This window comes from Heliangelus exortis, chromosome W (assembly GCF_036169615.1).
Source record: "Heliangelus exortis chromosome W, bHelExo1.hap1, whole genome shotgun sequence".
Lineage (NCBI taxonomy): Eukaryota > Metazoa > Chordata > Aves > Apodiformes > Trochilidae > Heliangelus > Heliangelus exortis.
The window spans coordinates 5,847,450-5,867,628 of record NC_092453.1 but is presented as its reverse complement, the minus strand read 5'-3'; the positions used below and the strand labels follow the sequence as shown (position 1 = coordinate 5,867,628).

Genomic DNA, 20,179 nt, shown 5'->3' with positions numbered 1-20,179 from the left:
TTTTTCCATTACTATGTGGAAGGGACGTGTAGGGGTGAAAATCAGAGTGGCTGGGACAGAGATCTGTGGCAATGATTTGTAGAACACAGTGGAAATGGAGCTGGGATGAAGTGTGAGTGATTTGTTCAGGGATCAGGGAAAAGACTGAGGAAGGCCCTCCTGTTGAGTCCTGAGGGTCAGAGTGACAGAAACACTTTGCTTTCAAAACTCTTTCTTAGAGGACTCCAGGTGCAGCTGGATCCAACCCTTACACAGGAAGAATCTAAGAAATAGGACATAGGGTAAAGCAATGAGAATGTTGTAGGGGATCATATCCAGCCTTGGTAGATGATGTCTGCACCTCTTCCCTTCTCCACTGCTGCAATTACTCCATGGCAGAAGTTCAGGAGGTTGGTGAGGTTCAGTTTGCCCTTTGTGAAGCTGTGTTGGCTGCCTCAGATCACCTCCCTCTCCCCCATACATTTTGATATGGCTTCCAAGAGGATCTGTTCCATGATCTGACATCTTTTCAACAAAAACATGGACTTCTGACCCAGCCATCCTGACCTTTGTTGTGTGACAAAGATATCAGGAAGAGGTAATTTTAATATAGAAGTTGTGAGTTAATAGGATTTGATGTCAAGGATTGCTCTGTTACTATGTGGAAGGGAAATGTAGGGGTTAAAATTGGTGTAGCTGACACAGGGATATGAGGCCATGATTTGTAGAGGGACAGTGGAAATGGAGCCAGGACAGGGTTGGAGTGATTTGTTCAGGGATCAGGGAAAAGAATGAGGAAGGGCCTCTCGTTGAGTCGTGAGTGAACCCCCTTGCTTCTAAACGCCTTCTCAGAGGACTCCAGGTGTGGCTGGATCCAACCCTAACACCAGAGAAAGTCTTAGAAAAAGGACCATAGTTAAAGAAGTCACTGCAGGATCCTTTATTTGTTTCATTGCACAGAGAACAAAGATCTTATTTAAAAAAAACCTTTCCAGAAGCCTCTTTGACACCAGAAAGAAAGATAAAGAACTGGAAATGATAGAGACAATGAGATTCCTCTTTGCACAGCATTATCACATGTAAAAAAGAGCCCAAAGTCTCCATCATCTGAAGCCACTGAAGGCAGGCTGAGTCTGTGATGAGACACATTATGAATTATATGAGAAACATTATCAATGTTATGCATAAAAAACTGGGATTTTATTACTTACAAAAACAATCGTGTCACCAGTTTCCACACAGTACCCTTGAGCTCCTAGTTCCTCATGCTGTAGATGAGGGGGTTCACTGCTGGAGGAACCACCGAGTACAGAAAAGACACCACCAGGTCCAGGGAATGGGAGGAGATGGAGGGGGGCTTCAGGTAGGCAAACATGGCTGTGCTGATGAACAGGGAGACCACAGCCAGGTGAGGGAGGCACGTGGAAAAGGCTTTGAGCCTTCCCTGCTCAGAGGGGATCCTCAGAAAAGCCCTGAAGATCTCCACATAGGACAGAACTATGAAAACAAAACAACCAAATACTAAAAAGGAACCAATGAGAATAACCCAAATTTCTCTAAGGTAGGAGTGTGAGCAGGAGGGCTTGAGGATCTGGGGGATTTCACAGAAGAACTGGTCCAGGGCATTTCCCTGGAAGAGGGGCAGGGAAAATGTATTGGCTGTGTGCAGCAGAGCAGTGAGAAACCCAGTGCCCCAGGAAGCTGCTGCCATGTGGAAACAAGCTCTGCTGCCCAGGAGGGTCCCATAGTGCAGGGGTTTGCAGATGGCCACGTACTGGTCATAGGACATGATGGTCAGGGGACAGAACTCATCTGTGATGAAGAATAAAAAGATCAAGAGCTGTGCATCACATCCCTTGTAGGAGATGTCTGTGTTGTCCCAGAGGGAATTGGCCATGGCTTTGGGCAGAGTGGTGGAGATGGATCCCAGGTTGAGGAGGGAGAGGTTGAGGAGGAAGAAGTACATGGGGGTGTGGAGGTGGTGGTCACAGGCGATGGTGGTGATGATGAGGCCGTTGCCCAAGGGGGCAGCCAGGTAGATGTCCAGGAAGAGCCAGAAGTGCAAGAGCTGCAACTCCCACCTGTCTGCAAATGACAGGAGGAGGAACTGGCTGATGGAGCTGCTGTTGGACATCTGCTGATTTTAAAAGGCATGGGGAGCTGTTTGAAGAGGAAACAAAAAATTTTAGGAGACAATTCTTTGAAAAATATGACCGGTTTCCCATTCTCCATCTCCATCCAGCACACATTCTTTTTTTCTTCCTTGAAGTCCATGGCTACAACCCTGGTTGTTGATGTTTGTGTCAGGTGAAAGAGGACTCTGTTCACTGGCTGCCAAGGAGTTGTCCCAGCTGTGCAACAGGGGCTTTATGGGATTGGTGGGCAAAGGTACCAATCCTAGGTTGCAAATTGTTCATATTACATCAATGGTGAAGCCAAAGTTTTGCAGCTTCTCTACTCTCTGCATAAAAGAACCCTCACAACAGAAGGCAGTTTGATAGGTTTGTTTTTCTTTTTTTTTAGCGCTCCCCCCATATCATCTGGAGAGTGTTCTTGGGTATCAGAACCCCTCAGCATTGCTGCAGCACTCAGGCAGAACAGAGCAAAGAGCATTGCCTGCAGCTGCATGCAGAGAAGGGGGAGCTGGGCTGTGTCTCTGTCTCTCCCTCCTGAGAGCAGAGGGAACCAGCTCAGAGCACTCAGTGTCTGACCCTTTCTCAAGGTCTCAGTACCCCATTTCCAGCCCAGGACACACGAGGCTCATTGTGCCCCCTGGAAGGCAGCTCACAGCTTGGACAGACACCCCAAGGAGACAGCCCAGGGATGGAATGAGAACATCTGATGAAGGGAGGTCAGCTCCCTGCCCAGCCTCCCTCAGACTGCACTGCCCAGAGCGTCCCAGGGCAGAGCACAGCTGGACACTTCCTTGCCTGAAACCATCTGCATGGGAGGAGCCACAAGAGCTGTGCCTGCAGCTGAAACTCCCGCTCCCAGCCTGACATCAACAGCAAGAGCAGCTGAGAGAGGCAGAGGAAAGGCACTCAGGAAAGCTTTTCCCTCCCCCAGCCCTGCACAACCCCTCCCAGATGTTGATAATGCCTGGCAGGCACCTCCAGCCCCTGGGTAGGGGGAGGTGGGCACATGGCAGCACAGATGCACTTCACCTCTCCTGTGAGCAGATGGAGGAGGAGGTGCCCAACAACCCAGACCCCACGGGCTGGCTGAGGGCTGTGCTGTCACACAGACCGTGATAAACCTGGGAAGGTGATGCTGGATGTATCTGTAGGGCAAAGGAGGCTGATAGCATTGGCTGAGGTTCCTAGCACACAGGAGGGTGAAGACGTGGGACACACAGCCCCTGATCTCACCTCCCCAGATGAGGTTTCCTTCCACTCTTCCAAGACAGAGAAAAGTGTCAGTGCAGCCTGAGGAAAGCCAATTTTCCATCAGCAATCTGTTACCTCAGTGTGCATATGAAAATCCCCTCAGAAATACTCTGGGTATGATCTGGATCCAAGAGCAGTGCTGTCCTACAGAACCCTCTCAAAACCAGGACCCTGCCCTGTGCTCCCTGTCTCCTGCCAGCCACAGCTTCTGCCAGCACCAGGGAGCTCCCCGGGCAGGCTGAGAGCTGCCCCTGGAAGGAAGGCAGGCAGCAGAGTCCCTGCCCCAGCACACAGCCCCTGGACTGCAGGACCCTGCTCGGAAGGACAGCCCTGGGCACCCCTGCCTGCACATACCCCCTCAGCCCCTGCAGCCATCCCCAGCAGAAGGCAGCCCCATGCCCTCTCCTTCTGATGCTGCTCCAGGACAGCCCTGCTCTGCCAAACCTTTTCCTCCTGCCCACCAAAATCCTCCAGAAGGATCCCATCAGCTGTGGCACAGGCTGCCAGCTGGAGAAGGAAGACCCCCTCCAGGAAGCCCAGCTTCACTGCCCTGCAGCCAGAGACTCACCATGGCAGAGGCTGGGAAGTTTTCTCTCTCCCCCTAGCCCAGGCAGCTCTCAGCTCTCCTCCCAGCCCAGGCTGCCTTTCTCCTCTCTCTCCCTTCTCTCTCTCCCCTGCCCTGCTGCCTGCAGGCAGTGCCCTCAGCCCTGCTGTGCTCTGCAGAGGAGCTGCTCCTGCCCAGAGCTCTTTCTGTGCAGCACTCTCTTCTTGGCAGCAGCTCTCTCAGTCTCAGGAGCCCGGCCCAGCAGCACAGGACCAGCGCCAGACTTGGCCACTTGCTCAACTCTCTCTGGGCTCCCTCCAGCTCTCTCTGGGGCTCCCCAGGAACCCAATGGGACACACACTGAAGTCATCGCTCATGTCCCCTCCCTCCCTCCTTTCCAGCACAGCCAGTTCCCCTCTAGAGACACAACCTCTGCTTCTCCCACTCTCACACTGGACACCCAGGCAGTGCCAGGGGGAATCTCCTTTCCCTCCTTTTTCCCTGCAAGCCACGGGTGACACTGGGGCTGCCAGGGCTGCTCCAACCTCAGTCAGGGCAGCTGCTCAATTGAGTGGCCAAGCACAGCCCTATGGGGCTACAAGAAATGTCAGGGCACTCCAGCACAACCACCTGCTGCTGGCACAACAGCACAGGAGTGTCACATCCCATGGCCTGATCCAGACAACAGCCAAAGGAGATTCCATCTCCCAGGCCAGAGTTTCCCTTTGAGGGAAAAGTTACCCTTGGAGGGTAAACAAAGAGTGACAGCCTCCTGACACCATCCAAATACCCCCTGGTCAGATTAAGATGAAATGACACTCAAGGTCTTTTTCTCTACAGTCAAAATATCAGTTCTGTTGCTCTAACAGTTTATTTTAAAGCAAATTTTAGGGAACACAAATCACTCACAAGTATGTATGAATACAAAGATAATAAAAGCACAAGAGTACATACTTCAATGGTCAGGCTGTGCAATCACAAAGGCTGATTGCTTGGATCACAAAAACCACATACTCAAATGACATCTCAACAATGCAATCCCCTCACCCCATGAGTCCAAACATCACAAGGCATGATGATATCATAAGGCAATATCATAAGGCAACGATATCATGATGGCTACAAGCTTAGCATCTTCACTCCATTTTCTTCAGTTCAGGCAGTGGTGATATGTATGATGTGCAGTCCTTGTTCTTCAAGCAGTGTCACCTCCAAAGCTACGGGTTCTGTAGCAACATCCTTGGGACTTGATGTACCTGTGAATTTAGTTCTCCAAAAGCATTTCTAATTCAGTTGTTCAAGAGGTGCATTTGTCAAACAGATGTAAACAGTAGTACACAAAAAGGGCACTCCAAATCAGAGACTTATTGGTGTCATCACATGCAATAACGTTATTCACTATGTACGGTGATCACAAATTTCACAACAGTAGAGCATAACAAAACCAAATAAGAATGGAAAATTTATACAAATGCAGCACAATTATAAATACAAAAAGAACTCGCAACTAATTTTGTCTCAGTTTTGGTCCTTCTGCAGATTTCAGACACATTTATATAGCCCATTATCTTCTCTCATGGATAAATTTTTCATAGTAACTACATTCCATTATCATATATACCCTTGCCATACACACACCTACTTATGTTAGTCAGCTAGTAAATTTCCATGAGACTCCCTTAAAACATTGCTTATACATTTCTACTACTTCTGTGCTTCTACTTCTGTAAAACCATTGCATATATGTTTCTTTAAACTGCTACTTCTATTTCTTTAAAACTACTGCTTCAAAAGAAATCAATCAAGCAAGCAAGCAAAGATGATGTTTTGGGCTTTTCATACAGATTCTTTCCTATTGAGCTGTCACCAGCTTGTTCCATGCTCTTGAGAAATCATCTGAGTTGTAATTCCTTTACTTCAGGAGAAAACTGACAGAAACCTTACTGCAGGCTGCTAGAGGTGTCCCATCACATCACCCATGGTGTCACAGAGGTTTCAGGAGAGCTCGTGAAGCATCCCTCTTTGTTATGCATTTATATAATGTTTGTTCATTTAAACTTTAAACAAGGTATATTTCTGATAAGAGGAATTGTTATGAATTGTATATAATGTTTGTTATGAGTTGTATATACATATATTGTTTGCAAGGTATATTCCTTTGTAATTTTACTAAAGATAGAAGCAGTAAAAATTTTATGTTTATATTTTATAAAATAAGCCGCGAAATGTGCCCAGGAAAAATGGGGGGGCTACGTGACTAAGAATGTGTAGCCACTTCTCAAGAAGCCCATCTATAGGGTGATAAAGAAGAACCTGGACCCCTAGCAACACTGCGCACATGTGCAGAACAAACATGGCTGAAATTCGTGGTGCCAGCAGGTGGCGGACTATAAAAACAAAAAGAGCCGAAGCCGCGGCACGCGATCTTGGTTGAGCAGGGGCTCCCGGAGCGCCCAGCGCTGTTTTTGCTTGTTGTCGCTTGCTAATAAATTCTAATTGTTTTTAATTGGTGTGTCCTGGTCAATTTTTAGGACCCAATTTATAACAAATTTGGTGCCGTGACTCGGATAAAGGCTACTTGGTGCAGACCCTTCACGGGGGGGGGGGGGGGCCCGCTGAAAAAGCGGCCCCTGTGCTGGGATACTCATCGAGACCTTTACCCAACTAACCCCTAAATTTCGGCAACAAGCAAAAGGAAAGGCCGGCAAAACCCCGTAATCTTTATGCACGAAGACCCAAACGAAGACGCAGGGACGCGTGAGTCGCCGGGGATCCGTTTGGTTGGGGTTGGGTACCCTGAGGTGTGCCGTGTGAGACATCCAAGCGTGGACGAAGCGAGTGCGGAGTCCTCACTAGTGCAGTTCCCACACCCCGCGAGGGGCTGGGTCACGAACAGGATGAAGAGTGTGTGTGTGTGAGTGAAGGGACTTCAGAAGATGGGACAGAAGAAAAGCAAGCCTTCTGATCCCATGGGTGGGGAACCGCAAGTTAGGCTTCCCCGGATACCCGCGGATAGTCCGCTGGGGTTAATGATTAGAAATTGGAATAGTTACCCTTCTAGGCATGGTAAAAGCCAAATTAAACTGATACATTTTTGCATGGAAGTATGGGGAGGAAAACAAATCAGAAGAGATCACTTGTATTGGCCTGTTTTTGGGTCTTTTGAGGATTGGATTTGCCAGGCATTAAACACATATGTGAAATCAAAAGAACCATTCAGCCTGGAAGAAAGTGAATATGCTGGTTTATGGATTGGATCAGAAACAAAAATCAATTTGTACCCTTTAAAGAATGGAGAAAGAAAGAAAAAGAAAAATTCTTAATTAGAAGAAATTCCTCTTGCATCTCCACCACCATCCCGCCACCTCCACCTCCAGAACCCCCTGATGAGGACTCAGACTCAGATTCCTCGGAGGCGGATCAGAGATGAGTTACAAGAAGCCAAACAAGGGCGAAACAAAGTAAAGATGTGGGTGGTTTGTATCCATTACGAGAGGTTGCTATGGGGGGACTGCAGGCTGGTATGTGGTATATGTTGCATTAGCAGAGGCTAATGGGTCAGGAACTGACTGAGCGTAAAGGACAGTATCAGAGGCCTGGTAAAATTTCAGGGCCACTTGAAAGGACTAAGAATGTAGTAGTTTGCTATTATTGCAAAAAGAAGGGTCATATGAAGAGAGATTGTAGACAAAGGAAGAGGGATGAGAGAATGTTTGAGGAATATTAGGGGCTTTACTTGATGGGGATCAGAGAAACAAATGAACCCTTTGATAAAAATAAAAGTTGGTTCCTAGCGACAGGAGGGAGAACTTTTAGTGGACTTGGGGGAGGATGGTAGACAGCTTGTGAACTGTGAGAGGTCTTGGGAGTTTTGTTGTTGTTGGGGAACAGAATTGGCATTGTTTGTACTGGCTTAAAGTATGCATATGATGTAGTACATATTTTTGAAAAATTCTGGAAAAAAAAAAAAAAAAGGCCTAATTAATTCACGAGGGAAGGGATTTATACACAGGTATTGTGAGCCCTGCGAGAACCAGCAGGAATAGCAGTAGTACATGCAAAAGGTCACTAGAAGGGGCTGTGTTCTATAATCAGGGATAATAACATAGCTGATCAGGAAGCTAAAAGGACAGCCTTAATGACCATTTAGGTGACTGACAGTCAATGCAACAAATTAGATACAAGTAATCAAAAGTTGTCAACCAGAAGATAAAATGTATTCATTTCGTAGATTTAAAAATTAAACCTTATTTGTTACAATTAATGAGTAGGCAGGAACAATTGCGAGCTAAAGGGTTTAGGTAGTGGAAAGACCACCGTTGGATTTAGTGATACATAGAATAAAGTCTGGAGATAAAATATTAATCAAATCCTCGAAGGAGTCCTCTTTGACTTCTCCTGGGAAGGTTTTTTTTAATTGCTTTGCTTACTACAGAGACAGACATCCGTGCTGCCAAATGAAGATGGACACATGCCAGCCGCATCAGGGAACCAGTTAAAGTGAAGGAGTGGAGGACCATTCCAGGAGCGGATCTTATGAAAATAAAAAGTCATTAAAAACTGATGTGAGATAGTTGATAGAACCTCTAGGAAAAGGGAAATAAAGAATAAACACCATACTATAAGTATACTTAGGCCTATATTAAAAGACTTAGTAGAAACTGTAAATTAATAAGTGTTACTATTAGAACTGTAGGAAAAGTTTGTTAAATTATAACTGTTTAAGTAGGAATTGTTTAAAGGTTGTGAATGTGGAGATATAACCTGTAATTGTTGGGTGAAAATTTATTGTGGAAGTTGTAAAGCCTTTCATTGAAATATAACAAGGATTGAAAAAGAGCTATTACTCATAACCCCTCTATAAGATATGTATTGAAAACGATAATGAGGTATTAATTGGCTATAATAATTGGGCACGAATAGTACAAAAAGTGGACAGATAACAACGGAACCCCAATAGGACAATGGGATATTGTGGGATGGTTGGTATTGGGAAATAAAGAAAATTTTGAATTGGCCCGTTTGTGGTATATGCCACTGTAGATTTGGCATAAACAGGACAGAGATAGTAGATAAGTGTTGTCTTGCAGAAGCTCCATTTGAGGAACGGAGCTATTAAGTTTGGAACTGTGATTGGAAACAAGGAATTGAGGCATTATCTTTGCAATTAAATTCACAGGGAATTTCTAAGCCCCCACATTCCCCTGAAGAATACCATCTGCTGCCAAGAAGAAATCAATACTCCAGGAGTTCTAAGCACAAGAACGGCTGGCGGAGAGGCAGAGAGGTAGAGAGTGGGGAGATACGAAATGGGGATCAAAATTGCTCTAATGGTAATAGTCACCCAAGTTATAAGGGTGGAAGGAAATGAGTACCACCAGCCGTATAAATGGTCTTTAATACAGCTTGAAAGTGAAAAGGTGATCCAAGAAATAATAACTCCTGGGGAACCAAAATTTGACACCAAATTGGGTCACTTAGCGTCACTTAGCACCTGTATTTCCCCCTATGGATCACGGAGGCTATTATCTCTGTCCTGCTGCAAATCCTGGGCGGCCTTATTGTAATTATCCAGGTCAATATTATTGTGCCTATTGGGGTTGTGAAACAATAGCCTCACATTGGAACCCTGGAGCTGGAACTGATAGATTTCTCGAGGCGCAACGAGGGTGATGTAAACACTTTGAAAGTACAAAATCTGTCTCTCGAATCCGTATTTTTTCTGCTCTTTTTAAAATATACCAAACATCCTCAATTAACAGATTTTTCCCCAAACTTAACTAGCTTCTGTTTTATATCATGCTTGACAAGCTCCTAAAGATAAAACTGCTTATCCAGTCGCCTCCTGGTACATGGTCCAGACAAAGATAATAAATTGAGCAGGGTAAAAAGGACTGAAAGATAATAATAAATAAAAGAGAAGTTCTTGAGATGGCAAAATCTGTGTTATCTTTAGCAAGTCTGTGTGCCAGTGATTTATGAAAAGACAGAACTCCTTCTGCTGTATAAAACTCCAAGAGAAAAAAGAGAAGTGCGCGTCTCTTCTTTCCCCCCCTTCTCTCTCGCTACTTTGGCTTCAGCTATGGGACAGCAACAGTGGAGAAAAGGAAAAGCAGAGAACAACAAACAAGAAGGAACAGCGGCTCCTACACCCCCCCCACCCCAGAGACCAGGATCGTGGACAGGACGGTGATAAAATCTTAATTGCTCCCTCGTTTTCTTTTCTTTTCTTAACGACTTGTTACAATCCGAGTTATTATTTATATTTTGTTTGCGAGGAAAATTCAGCCACTACTCATAGACGACGCCTGAATTTGCAAAAATAACAAGGCTTTATGATTTAAACAAGTTAAAAGGATTTATTTAGGATTTATACAATTAGTTACTTTGGAGAGAAGAGTCGTTAAGAAGAGAAAAGAAGGAGGAAGTAGTCAAGATGTTATCACTGTCCGCCGGCCCTGGCCTCTGGCTGTAGTCGGGTGCTTAGGGTCTGTCGCTCCTGCCGCTTCTCTGTCCCGTAGCTGAAGCCAAAGTGCCGAGAGAGGGGGGGTCTCGAAGAAAGCCGCCGCTTCTCCTTTTCTCCTGGGCTTTTTTATACAGGAAAAGAAGAGGGGTCCCTTTTTTGCATAAGTCCCTGATACATACAGATTTCCAGACTTCCCGGAGATGAGTTATCCTTATCTTTTAGTCTTTTTGGGTGTCCTGCTACCTTCATTGTCTCCACCATGCACCAGGAGGCGACCTGATAAGCATTCTTATCTTTTAGGTGTCTGTCAGGCATATGGTGAGGTAAACATATGTTAATTGACAAAATGTTGCAACATAGCAGGGAGAAAGAAAAAAAAAGATTGATTCAAGAGACATATTTTTGTATTTTTAAAGTGTTTACATCACGACTCTTCTCTCCAAAGTAACGAATCGTGTTTACCCTTTATTAACAGTGATATTTTGTTTCCCCTTTCCTAAAATAAATCCTTGTAACTTGCTTTAATTTCAAAATGTGTTAGTGTGCAATTTCCATGTGTTTCTCTGGGTAGTGGCTGCATTTTCTTCATAATTAAAATATTAAAATAATAACGGATCACGACAGAGGGCCTAAAGGGTGTGCAGATAGTTGGAAAATGATATTTGCAGATGTTAGAAAAAGACTAATGACAAGTGACTGTACAACTATCACTTTAATTGTTAAACACCCAATGGATACAGGATGGTTAACAGGTAGAACTTATGGAGTAAGATATTAGGAATCTGGAACTGATAGAGGAGGATTAATTATGATAAAGAAGGAACCAGTTCCCGCTGTAAAGGAAGTAATAGGACCAAATAAGGTCTTGACCAAAGAATTTGAAGATAATTTAGAGAAAGATTCAGAAACGGTGAGAGGTAATACCAGTAGCGAAATGATAGTCAGTTCTTCTCCTAAGAAAATAAACACTTGTCTCAGTTCCCGAAGAAAAAAATGGTAATGATAATAATCTCTGGAAATTTTTAAAAGCCAGTTATCAGATTTTGAATGGAACCAATCCAGATTTGACTGAGCATTGTTGGCTATGTTTTAGTATAAAACCACCTTTTTATGAAGCCATTGGAGTTATGGGAAAACCTAAATATGTTAATAATTCACCGCAGTGTAAATGGGGAAAGGAAACACAGGGGATTACTCTAACTCAAGTAACAGGTAAAGGCAGATGCATAGGGACAGTGCCAGAGACAAAAAATAACATTTATGTAATACTACAATGTTGTAGAATGTTAGAGAGGACTAGAGAATGTTGGAGAATATTCCTGAATGTTCTCGAAGAGATAGGGGGTGTGACCCCTTTTACTGTGCCCAACCCCGTGTTTGGGGGGCCAATTAGATCGGCTCATACTCCGGTGCTACCTGCACCAGGGATTCGCTGTGCTACAGGTAAACACACCGGGTGTCCAATAAAGCGTTATGTTGTTATATGGTGGTGGGGGTGTGGTCACGGAAGCACTATATAAGCGAAAGTTGCTGCGCAAGAAACCAGAAGTTCGTTTATCAACCATATTGGTTGCACGCGTTTTCTTCGCCGCTCCCACACCTCCTTCCGGTACTTTTTGTGGATTGGCGTGACATTCGCCAACTTCCAGTCATCTGGGATGTCCCCAGTGAGCCAGGACTGTTGGTAGATGAAAGAGAGAGGCTTGGCGAACTCTTCTGCCAGCTCCCTCATCACCCTTGGGTGGATCCCATCTGGTCCCATAGACTTGTGGGGATCCAAGCAGTTCAATAGGTCACTGACTGTTTCCTTCTGGATTACAGGGGGGCTGTTTAGATTCTTTTCACCTTCTATAAGCTCCAGAAGCCAGCTGTCCTCAGGACAACCTGTCTTGCTGTTGAAAACTGAGGCAAAGAAGGTGTTAAATACCTCGGCCTTTTCTTCATCTTTGATAACTATATTCCCGCCCATGTCCAGTAGAGAATGGAGGTTTTCCCTGCCCCTCCTTTTGCTATTGATGTATCTGTAGAAGGACTTTTTGTTATCCTTCATAGAGGTGGTGAGATTCAGTTCAAGTTGTGCCTTTGTCTCTCTAATTTTCTTTCTACACAACCTAACTCTATTCCTAAATTCTTCCTGAGTAGTTAGCCCTTTTTTCCATAATTGGTAGGCTCTCTTTTTTACCCTCATTTATTTCAAAATTTCCCTGTTTAGCCAGACCGGTCGTCTTCCCCACCGGCTCGCCTTTCGGCACACCGGGACAGCTGCTCCTGTGCTTTCAGAACTTGCTTCTTGAAGTACGTCCATCCCTCCTGGACCCCTTTGTTTCCAAGGGCTGTTTCCCAGGGTACACTCTGAATTAGTCTTCTGAAAAGGCCAAAATCTGCCCTCTGGAAGTCCAACGTAGAGGTTTTATTGACGGCCCTCCTTGCATCCCTGAGGATTGGAAACTATTATTTTGTGATCACTGTGTCCCAGACGTCCACCAACCACCACATCTCCCACCAGCCCCTCTCTGTTTGTGAACAGGAGGTCTAGCAGGGCTCCATCCCTGGTGGGCTCATTCACCAGCTGGAACAGGAAATTATCCTCTGTACACTCTATGAATTTCCTAGACTGTTGACCCCGTGTCCATCCCATGTCAACAAAACCCTGTGATTGGCCGGAACCTGCCTATTAATCACGTCTTAATTACACATTAATCACATGTAGATCCCATGTTGACCCCGTGTTGTTCCCATGTGTCCCTCTCCCCCCGGTTCCCCCCCAACGATGCTCGTGACCAAACCCCTCCCCCCCTTTAATTCCCCAGTTAAAGTGCTGCCCAATTAATGCTGATTCGCGGCCCTCTACTGAGGGCTCCAAACCTGGAAATGAGGGGGGGGGGGAATAATCAGAGAAATCAAATGGGGAATAAAACGGAAAATTGATTGAAATAAATTAAATTAATTACTAAATAGAATCTTAAAATAAAAGAATAAATAAATACAAAAAATAATTAAGGAAACAATAAATAATTAAAATAATAAATAATAAATAAAAATCAAAAATTATTAAAAAATAAAAAATAATAAAAATAAATAATAAATAAATAACAATAAAAAACAAATTATATAAAAATAATAGTACTTAAATAATAAAAATAAGAAATAAAATAATAAATAAATAAATTATAATAATTAATTAAAAACAGATAATAAAACGAGAATGATGTAAATAATAATAAATACAAATAATTTTAGGAATAAATGACTATAAGTAACTCAAATAACAATGAATATTGATATAGAATAATACATATAATATATAACAAATATAATTAATAGATAAATTAAGTAATAATAAAATAATAATAATAATTAAAAATATATCATAATAAATACTAACATATAAAAATATAATACATAATACATATATAATGATGAAAAATTAAATAATAATTTAAATATTGGTAGACAGTATATAATCAATAATAAATAAATTAATATAATAATAAATATAATATAATATAAAATAAATGTAATAAATTAAATATTGATAATATATAATATATAAAAATACATAATACTGTAGATTGAATTAATAATATATAATAAGTAATATGAAAATATAGTAATAATTATTATTTAATAATATTTATTATATTTTATGTTGCTATATTTTATTATATGTTATATATTTATTATTATATATAATTATGTATTGTATATAACATTATAATATTATAAACAAATTATTATTATAATTAATATTAAAATATAAAATATAATATACAATATATAATAATAAATATAAAAAATACAGTATAGACCATAATAAACCAGTATAATCCAGTACAAACCAGTATAGACCAGTACAGACCAGTATAAATAATTATCAACCAGTATAACCAGTATAGACCAGTATAAACCAGTATAACCAGTAGAGACCAGTATAACCAGTATAAACAGTATAAAACAGTATAGACCAGTATAGACCAGTATAACTACTATAACCAGTATAAACCTATATAGACCTGTATAGGCCAGTATAGACCAGTATAAACCAGTATTACCAGTATAGACCAGTATTACTAGTATAAATGAATATAAACCAGTAAAAACCAGTATAGGCCAGTATAAACCAGTACAGACCAGTATAAACCAGTATAACCAGTATAGACCAGTATCGACCAGTATAACCAGTACAGACCAGTACAAACCAGTACAAACCAGTATAGACCATTACAGACCAGTAAAACACAGTATAAACCAGTATAACCAGTATAACCATTATAGACCAGTACAAACCAGTATAGACAAGTATAGGCCAGTAAAAAACAGTATAAACCAGTAAAACCATTATTACCAGTATAAACCAGTATAGACCTCTATTGATCAGTATAACCAGTATAGAGCAGTATAGACTAGTACAAACCAGTATAGACCACTTTAAACCAGTAAACCATTATAGACCATTATAAACCAGTATACACCAGTATAACCAGTATAAACCAGTACCGACCAATACAGACCGGTATAGATCAGTATAGACCAGTACAGACCAGTATAAACCGGTATACACCAGTACAGACCAGTATAGATGAGTATAAACCAGTATAAGTACTATACACCACTATAGGCCAGTTAAACCAGTACAGGCCAGTATACACCAGTATAAACCAGTACCTCCCAGTTGACTCCAAATCCCTCCCAGTTGGCTCCAAATCACTCCCATTTGCCTCCCAGTCCCTCCCAATCCCCTCCCAGTCTCTCCCAGTCTGTCCCAGTTCCCCCCCATCCCCTCCCAATCTCCCCCAGTTCCCTCCCAGTCCTATCCCAATACTCCCAGTTCCCTCCCAGTTCAAACCAGTCCCCTGCCAATCCCCTCCCAGTTCCCTCCCAATCCTTCCCAGTCCCTCCCAATCCCCTCCCAGTCCCCTCCCAATCCCCTCCCAATCCCTCCCAATCCCTCCCAGTTCCCTCCCATTTCCCCCAATCCCCTCCCAGTTCCCTCCCAGTTCAAACCAGTCCCCTGCCAATCCCCTCCCAGTCCCCTCCCAATCCCTCCCAATCCCTCCCAGTTCCCTCCCAATCCCTCCCAGTTCCCTCCCATTTCCCCTAATCCCTTCCCAGTTCCTTCTCAGTTCCCTCCTGATCTCTTGCAGTCCCTCCCATTTCCCTCCCAATCCCTCCCAGTTCCCTCCCAGTTCATCCCAGTCCCTCCCAATTCCCTCCCAGTTCTCTCCCAGTCTCTCCCAGTTCCCACCCATTTCCCCCCAATCCCCTCCCAATCCCTCCCAGTTCTCTCCCACTCCCTCCCACTCCCTCCCAATCCCTTCCAGTTCCCCCCAATCCCCTCCCAACCCCTCCCAATCCCCTGCCGGTGTTCCCTCCCAGTTCCCTCCCAGTCCTTCCCATGTCCCCCCAATCCCCTCCCAATCCCTCCCAGTTCCCTCCCAGTCGCTGGGAGGTTACAAATTTTGTATCTTTTTTGTTTCTTTTCCTTTCTAACTGAGGACATTCTGTCTGTGCTGGGTGAATTTTGTGATCATTGTACATAGTGAATAATGTTACTGCACATAATGCCACCAATAATTCTCTGTTTTGGAGTGCCCTACCCTAAAAAACATCATTTTGTAAAGTGCACCTTTTCAACAATAGAAATGCTAGAACAATAGAAATGCTTTGGGAGAACTAAATTCACAGGTACAGAAAGTCCCAAGGATGTTGCTACAGAACCCTTAGCTTTGGAGGTGACACTGCTTGAAGAACAAGGACTCTGCACATCATACATATCACCACTGCCTGAAATGAAGAAGCTGGAGTGAAGATGCTAAGCTTGTAGCCACCATATTCCTTATATTCAGGGGTCTCCTCCTGCCTGGGGTATTCTGTGACTCATGGAATCTTTCACTCCAAGACCTTTTTGAAGACTGAAAAAGGGAAAGGAAAAAGAGAAGAGAGAGGGGTAGAATCAGAGCTTCAAAAATACCTCAGCTCCTCTGAGCAATGTTTCTGCATTTGAATAACTGCTAGGAACTTTCCTTTGGTGAGTGGTGGTACAATATTATTTATACCCAGAATGAGAATGAGTGACAGAAGATTGCTAGAACATCCAGATGGGGTTTTTCATTCAAAAAGTAAGAATAAAACAATGACAGTTCCAGGGGAAAAAATGCTGAGCATGTCTGGAAAGGCAGAAAGGTAGCAAGCATCTATTCTAACTAACACTCCATAAATATAATGAGAATCCACTACAACATTAATATCTGTCCCTGAAAATAATCAAAAGGCTTCTATCACTGCACACAATTCTATGCCCTGTGCTGATCCTTCCTGTAGCACGACATGTGATGGCCATTGGTCTGAAGCAGAATCATGCCAAGCTACCACTGCTTTGTGTGAGCCAGCAGATCCATCCAGGAATAGAGTAGGAGCTCTCTCTGGTGGTACTGTTGAGAAAATAGAAGAACGCTGGATTGTTAACTCTTGCAGGGACTGGAACAATTTGTGACTCAGCAAGTTAAACTGTATCTCTCCAAGGTAATCTGCTAAGGCAATTTGAAAAGACAGTGACGTGAATAGCTGTATGAAAAACCTGTTTTGTAATAGGGATATGTATTACAGCAACATCTAATGCAAAAATACCTCTAGCACGTATTCACTGTTTTGTAATCACTTCAGATAACATTTCAAATCTAGACCATACTGTTTTGGTGAAAAGATATGATAAAAAATGACACTCTAGCATCCAGAAATTTTTTGCCATCATATTGCCGTAATATACTGATGTAAACACTTTAAAAATACAAAATATGTCTCTTGAATCAATTTTTTTTTTCTTCCTGCTCCTGTTGCAACATGCTGTCGATTAACATATGTTTACCTCACCATATGCCGGACAGACACCTAAAAGATAAGAATGCTTATCAGGTCGCCTCCTGGTGCATGGTGGAGACAAAGACAATGAAAGTAGCAGGACACCCAAAAGACTGAAAGATAAGGATGACTCATCTCCGGGAAGTCTGTGTGTATCAGGGACTGTATAAAAACAGGGCTGTATAAAAAACCCCAGGAGAAAAGGAGAAGAGGCAGCTTTTCCTCCAGACCCCCCCTCTCTTGGCACTTCGGTTTCCAGCTACGGGGCAGACACAGCGGAGGATCGAAAAAGCGGAGAACCCAGATCTGCAGGAGCGACTCCAGCCACAGGCTAAAGCCAGCGCATGGTGATAACATCTTAATTACCCCCCCTCGTCTCTTTTCTTAACGTCTCTTCTCTCCAAAGTAGCTAGTTGTATAAATTCTTTCCTCTTAACGATGGCATTATTGTTTCTTAATCCGAAAATAAATCCTTGTAAATTGTTTAAATCATAAAGCTTGTTATTTTTGTAAATTCATGCGTCATCTATGAGTAGTGGCTGAATTTTCCTCACAATCAAAATATAAAATAATAACTCGGATCGTAACATATACTAAATGGCTGTAAAGAGTTGTTTATCACAAGACCTCTGAGAACTAACTTTGGATCATAACGATGTGCAGAATACTGTTTCATTTTAGTCAAAACAGTTTCTAGCGCTCGAGATGCCTCAGGATTCAATTGCCTGGGTGATGTAAGATTGGTATCACATTTACAACAAATCAAATAATGGGGACAGTGTCTCATTAGAGATACTGAACAAAGGTCTTACATGTTTACAGTTTATTGTCCCCAGTAGTTTTTGCAGATCATTCGGAGATTGGATATTGTTTAATTTCTTCAGCTTTTCTGGGAAAACCCAGATTTCTGCTAATTTCCACGCCAGGTATTTCCAGGGTGGTTGGAAATGAATTTTTTTTAGGAGATAACTGTAAGCCATAATTTTCAAGACATTTGGTAAGTAATGGTAAACTTTTTTTAATTTGACCTTCATTAATTGAACAAAGAAAACTGGTTTCAATGCTGAATGCACAATTTGTTTTAACACTATGATCAGATCTGTCATTATCTCAGCCCTTTGTGCCCCCCGTTTGGCCCAAATAAAAACTGTTATGATTGAACCCCAGCCAGACACTGAGCACCACACAGCCTCTGACTCAGCTTTTCCACAGCAGTGGGGTGGAGGAATGGATTGAGACAAGAAAAGTTTAATGATTGATTAATGATTAAATACTCCTCTTTGCTCATTCCCATTCCTCTCACCTATGCTTCTGCTCTCAGCTTTAGGGAGTGAAAGCTCACAAACATTTCAGCACTCTGATTGCCTCCTTAGATAACTTTGTCACTGTGTTTGTGTCCATCTTTTTGTGTCTCCTGACACAAAGGATTTCTCATAAGTTTATCCCTTGTAGAAAGGTGACCTCATTAGGGGCAGCATGTACTTAGCATATGGTTGAGGAGTGTGTTTGATTGGCCATGAAACTTTATCATGCTTTGCTATGCTTTGTTTGCAAAGAGGAAAACTCCTGCTGTGCCCGTGCTGTGCCTCTCCTCTGAAGGGCAAAGAAATGAAATATTCCCGTTTAAAAAAAAAAGTGCAAAGGCGCACTTTGAAATCTTCCTCCTGAAATCCACCAGGAACAAAATTATCAACTCCAGGGAGCTCTATAGGTCTTTAAGACATGAAGGAAATTGCAAAAAGATAAATAATTTCTTTGGGCTTGTGAGGCTCATTACATGAACTTCAGATATCGAGAGAAGAATGAAAAAAATCTCTGATAAATGTTGGGAAACTGTCTGGAAGAAAACAGACGTGAGCAATCCTGACTATTTAGCTTTAGCTAGAGTAAACTAAGGGCCTTGAGACCCAGTTGCAAGGTTACTGAAAGATGAGCTATGGGAAAAAGATAAGGGAGCTGGCAGTAGAAAAGAAGAAATAACAGGATAATGAGGAAGCCAGCAGAAGTTCTGTGAGAACAGGATTTGTGTCCAAGATATAGCCACCTGCAAGATATTGTTATATAAACAAAGGCTCTATATAAAGCGAGTGTCCACTGTTAATAAACAACTTCACTTTAACCATATTGGTGACTGCGTGTCGTCCTTTAAGCCTCCGCGGATTTTTTCCCACAGATAAAGTCAAAGTAAGAAGCAAAACCCAAAATACCTTCACACACTGATGGGTCCCACTGAGCCTGCCAGAGCCTCCCCATGGCCTCGTTAGAGGAGATCCCTGGAGGCATGATTGCAGGAGGCAAAGGCCCTGTGCTGGTGGCTGTAGTGCTGACAAAACCCTTTGGTTTGTTGGATGCAGCAGAAAGGCCAAGCCCTGACTCCAGGCCATGGGAAGGCAGATCCTTTCCCTCACAGGAAAGTCAAGGCTTTCCTCGGGCAGTGGAGTGTGAGGGTGACCAAGAGCAAATGTAGGAAAATTCTCTGACACCTCCTGGTCTCCCATACGAGGGCCAATGAACAAAGTCTAGATTCTAAAAATAAAAATGTTCCTGGGAGACCTTGATTATCAAAGTAACTCCCATGGCCAAGGTGAAAAAGGCCTCAGTCCTTTTGGGCATTTCAGGCTTGACATATTCCTTGGCCACCTCTCCTTCAGGGTTTCCTACACTGTCTATGCCTGCAGCTCCTTCCCTTCAGGCGGTTGTCACCCTTCCTGCTTTCCCACCTAACTCACCCCAAAATTTCCAGACCTTCTCTGGTGTCTCTCTGCTCTCACTGGCTTTGCCTTGAAAACAAAATCCTGGGCTGATCCAAACCCGTCTAGGTAAACACAAGAATACCCATGGAGTGAGACTTCTTGTTCTTTCCCTACAGTCTAAACCTTCCAAGGTGACCTTTGTGATGGTTTTGGACTACCAAGAGAAGTTCCATCATAAAGTCATAGAACTGTC

General features: G+C 43.0%; 2 protein-coding genes and 1 pseudogene across 2 annotated transcripts in view; 2 read left to right on the top strand and 1 right to left on the bottom strand.

Moving 5' to 3' along the window:
- LOC139789283 (zinc finger protein 501-like) overlaps positions 1 to 20,179 on the top strand; it is a 508,475-nt gene that overhangs the window by 382,534 nt on the left and 105,762 nt on the right. The gene's annotated exons all lie outside the window — the stretch shown is intronic.
- LOC139789149 (olfactory receptor 5P76-like) overlaps positions 1 to 20,179 on the top strand; it is a 428,065-nt gene that overhangs the window by 310,346 nt on the left and 97,540 nt on the right.
- Positions 1,187 to 2,253, bottom strand: LOC139789166 (olfactory receptor 14C36-like; annotated as a pseudogene).